The sequence below is a fragment of the Nanorana parkeri genome, unplaced genomic scaffold, assembly GCF_000935625.1.
Source record: "Nanorana parkeri isolate BGI_ZX_2015 unplaced genomic scaffold, ASM93562v1 scaffold4086, whole genome shotgun sequence".
NCBI lineage: Eukaryota > Metazoa > Chordata > Amphibia > Anura > Dicroglossidae > Nanorana > Nanorana parkeri.
The window spans coordinates 1-4,862 of NW_017310353.1; the positions used below are offsets into that span (position 1 = coordinate 1).

At 48.6% G+C, this 4,862-nt stretch overlaps 1 long non-coding RNA gene across 1 annotated transcript; it reads right to left on the bottom strand.

The window, feature by feature from the left end:
- Positions 1–1,273: 1,273 nt before the first annotated feature.
- Positions 1,274–2,695, bottom strand: LOC108803717. Its single transcript, XR_001942295.1, has 3 exons — positions 2,589–2,695; positions 2,364–2,435; positions 1,274–1,357 (listed from the first exon to the last, which is right to left on the bottom strand). It is a non-coding gene; the product is annotated as an uncharacterized LOC108803717 (long non-coding RNA).
- Positions 2,696–4,862: the final 2,167 nt, after the last annotated feature.

A 4,862-nucleotide genomic window follows, 5' to 3' on the forward strand; every position in this document is an offset into this window, starting at 1 on the left:
TGCCCAATGCCACCGGTGAGGGGGAGACTGTGCCCAATGCCTCCGGTGAGGGGCGACTGTGCCCAATGCCTCCGGTGAGGGGGAGACTGTGCCCGATGCCACCGGTGAGGGGGAGACTGTGCCCGATGCCACCGGTGAGGGGGCGACTGTGCCCGATGCCATTTATGATTGCACTTCTTTACAATAATGTAACATGGAGCTATGGTGGGCAATGGTGCCTCATGGTATCGGTGAGGGCAACGGTGCCTCATGGTATCGGTGAGGGCAACGGTGTCTCGTGCTATCGGTGTGGGGGGCGACGTTGCCTCGTGCTACCGGTGAGGGGCGACGGTGCCACCGGTGAGAGGGGTGACTGCGCCCGATGCCACCGGTGAGAGGGGCGACTGCGCCCGATGCCACCGGTGAGAGGGGCGACTGCGCCCGAGGTGAGAGGGGCGCCCGATGCCACCGGTGAGAGGGGCGCCCGATGCCACCGGTGAGAGGGGCGCCCGATGCCACCGGTGAGAGGGGCGCCCGATGCCACCGGTGAGAGGGGCGCCCGATGCCACCGGTGAGAGGGGCGCCCGATGCCACCGGTGAGAGGGGCGCCCGATGCCACCGGTGAGAGGGGCGACTATACCTGGGCTGGCATCACAATGTAGAGAGTCGTGTGAAACAAAAAGGAACTTTGAACTATAAAGTAGAGCCCCACCAAATGAATTTTCAGGTCAGACATAAACACTGTATAGATGAAGCGTGAATAACAAACATACTTCTTGACTCCAACTATATGGGCAACAAACAGACTGCTCAATATGAGCAGCGCTCCACTAATACTACAACACTCCAAACCCAACAGCAAACCCACAACAGGAGAACAACATTCAACTTAGAAGACTAAAACCAGCCGCATTGACCGACTAGGGTTGCCACCTGTCCAGGATTCACCCGGACAGTCCGGGCTTTGAATGCTGTGTCCGGGTTTCATGGCAGCAGAAACCCGGACACAAGATGTCAGGCAGGCAGGGGCAACCAAAATTAAGATAGGGGCTACTGGCCCCCCATTGAAAAATTGTCTCAACTGTGATATTTACATAGGAATGTGCGTCACTATTTACATATAAATAAGCTACAACCTATTCTCCCCAAAAAAATATCCAAACGTCCATAGAGTGTTTGGGTTTCGCTTGAAGAAAAAGGTGGCAACCCTATGACCGACCAACGTTCAGCCGAAGTCTCTTCCCCCCCTCCGGATATTTTATACACAAAGTCCTGTGAAGGAAACAAATGACGGCTTTGTACTTACATGTGTTTTATGGCCGTCAGGGGCCGAAACAACTCACTTGGAAGAGACTCCAGATGATTATTAGCCAAACTCCTAAAGGGAGACATTTCGGAAAGAGAAAACCATTACATTTGTCTCATCTGAGGAACCTAGAGACTTGGCAAAGCTAGTCCGGGATAAAACTTTGACAGAAGACGACATTTATCAACAAATTATAGTCCCCGGAGCTCGGAAAGGTGAAAAAAGAACTGAAAAAAAAAATCTATTTACTGGCAGTTTTAAATGCATTACATGGCGAATAGTATGTGGACCCCCCAAGTGATGGAGTTCAGGTTCTTCCAGTGAAGGTTCTGGTAATAATACAACTTAAAAAGACATTGTAGACAATTGTGCTCGTCCAGCCTTGTGGTAACAGTTGGGTGAAGACCCTTTTCTGTCTCACCATGACTGTCCGCTGTGTACAAAGCCAGCTCCATAAAGACATGGTGTGGAGTAGAAATTTAAAGGCTATACAAATTTGTTTCAGATTGATTACATTTTTTTTTTCCGATTTTGGATCCAAAAATCAATTCAGTTTGTTATTCGGATTGATCCAAATTTTTCCATTTGAAGTTCGGATCAACTTGAATGGGGGTTCTTTATTAAAAATTAACTTATTTCATTTTTTTGTCATTTTATTCCATACTGGCCATTTAGATTCTGAAATTTGGTCAAAAAAATTGATTTGATCACTTTCAGATGCATTCGAATTTGAAAAAAAATCATCCGAAATTTCAATTCATACAAAAAAAAAAACACGTACATGTCCAGTGCGGAGGAACTCGAGTGTCCTGCACAGAGCCCCGACCTCAACCTGACTTTGGGATGAATTGGAACACCAATTGTGAGCCGGGTCTTCTCATCCAATATCAGTACCTGACCTCACAAATGGGACAAATTCACACAGACACTTCAGAATATTGTGGGAAGCTTTTCAACTCCATATTATTGGCCCTGGTTTTGGAATGGAATGTCCAACAAGCTCCTATAGGTGTGACAGTCAGGTGCCCACAAGCTTTAGGCTGTATAGAGCATATGGTCGTTACGTTAATGTACTTACAAGTGAATCAGAGACCGCAGTCCACGTAATGCATTCCGAGAGATTGATTTGATGGTGTTGTTTTCGATGAACCTAAATACAAAACAATAACAACTCACAAACCTGAACAAAAGCAAATATTCTGGAGGAGTTTCCCTTTGGTGGTCAGCATAGATGGGACCCCTTACATTGGTGGTCAGCATAGATGTGACCCCTTACATTGGTAAGAGGTTCTGCTCTACTTACAAATACTCCAAGTGCTTCAGTTTTGAGAAGGCGTTATCTGCGATCACTTCGAAGGCGCAGGACGTGAATAACCTGCAAGGAGGGGAATGCGGTATGTGAGGATACAGAAGTGCCCAGAGAATGTAATCTACAGAACATGAAGACTATGGCCTGCTCATCATATCACCACCATACAGAGAAGAGATGTACAATGTAACTCTGACAGGGACAAATGATATACAATTGTATCACATCATACTGCAACACACTGAACTGGAGACTGGAAATCTGTGGAGGGGGATACAGTCTGATACCAGACAAATGAGACTGAATTAAAGAAAAAGCAGTACAGAGTATTTCAGGAGAGGAGAGTTATAGAGGAAGGAGCAGAGTCCTCCAGCAGATCAGAGTATTTCAGGAGAGGAGAGTTATAGAGAAAGGAGCAGAGTCCTCCAGCAATACAATTGCTGCACAAACAGCAGCAGATATGGCAATGGAAACTACTGTCTGTACAGCAGACCTCAGCCTGCAGGAGGGAGAAGCAGCACAAGGACCCAATCAGGTGTGCCTCGCAGTGAAAGGTAAATGCTGATAGAAGAAATGAGCAGAGTGGCAGAGGGACGAGCTAATCCAGGGGTGGGCAACACTGGCCAACTCTTACCATATTCACCTGGGAACCGTGAAATCCTTCAAGAGCCCGGTCCACATAGGTGAATAAGAGAGGTCACATGTCACAGCCACAGACCGGATCATCTGGTAACCTTTTCCATTAAAACCGAGCTGGGGGTTCCAATGACCTCACATTTATAATATATTCCTATGTGATCTATATAATATCATATATATTAACAAAAATATATATTAATATATGTACACATCGATCAGCCGTAACATTATGACCCCCCGCCTAATATTGAGTAGGTCCCCCTTCTCCTGACCCGTCCAGGCATGGACTCCACTAGACCTCTGAAGGTGTGCTGTGGTATCTGGTACCAAGCCGTCAGTATCAGATCCTATAAGTCCTGTAAGGTGTGAGGTGATCGGCCTCCATGGATCGGACTTGTTCTTCTAGAACATCCCACAGATGATCGATTGGATTGAGATCTGGAGAATTTGGAGGCCAAGTCATCAACTCAAACTCATTGTTGGGTTCCTCAAACCATTTTCGCAGTGTGGCCGGGCTCATTATCCTGCTGAGAGAGACCACTGCCATCAGGGAATATGGTTTCCATGAAGGGGTGTACTGGGTCAGTAACAATGTTTAGGTCGGTGGTACGTGTCAGAGTGACCTCCACATGAATGGCCGGACCCGAGGTTTCCCAGCAGAACATTGCCCAAAGTATCACACTGCCTCCGCCAGCTTGTCTTCTTCCCATAGTGCATCCTGGTGCCATCTCTTCCCCAGGTAAGTGACACACACACCCGGCCATCCACATGATTCATCAGACCAGGCCACCATCTTCCATTGCTCCGTGCTCCAGTTCTGATTCTCACGTGCCCATTGTAGTCACTTTTGGTGGTGGACACGGGTCTGCATGGGCACCCTGACCGGCCTGCAGCTACACAGCCCCATACACAACAACCTGCGATGCTCTGTGTGTTCAGACATCTTTCTATCACAACCAACATTCACTTTATCAGCAATTTGAGCTATAGTATCTCTTCTATTGGATCAGACTACACGGGCCAGACTTCCCTCAACACGTCCATCAATGAGCCTTCCCTCCCCATGTCCATCAATGAGCCTTCCCTCCACACGTCCATCAATTACCCTTCCCTCCACACGTCCATCAATTACCCTTCCCTCCCCCCGTCCATCAATAAGCCTTCCCTCCCCACTTCCATCAATAAGCCTTCCCTCCCCCCGTCCATCAATGAGCCTTCCCTCCCCACGTCCATCAATAAGCCTTCCCTCCCCACGTCCATCAATAAGCCTTCCCTCCCCACGTCCATCAATAAGCCTTCCCTCCCAACGTCCATCAATTACCCTTCCCTCCTCCCGTCCATCAATGAGCCTTCCCTCCCAACGTCCATCAATGAGCCTTTCCTCCCAACGTCCATCAATGAGCCTTCCCTCCCAACGTCCATCAATGAGCCTTCCCTCCACACGTCCATCAATTACCCTTCCCTCCCCCCGTCCATCAATAAGCCTTCCCTCCCCACTTCCATCAATAAGCCTTCCCTCCCCCCGTCCATCAATGAGCCTTCCCTCCCCCCGTCCATCAATGAGCCTTCCCTCCCCACGTCCATCAATAAGCCTTCCCTCCCCACGTCCATCAATAAGCCTTCCCTCCC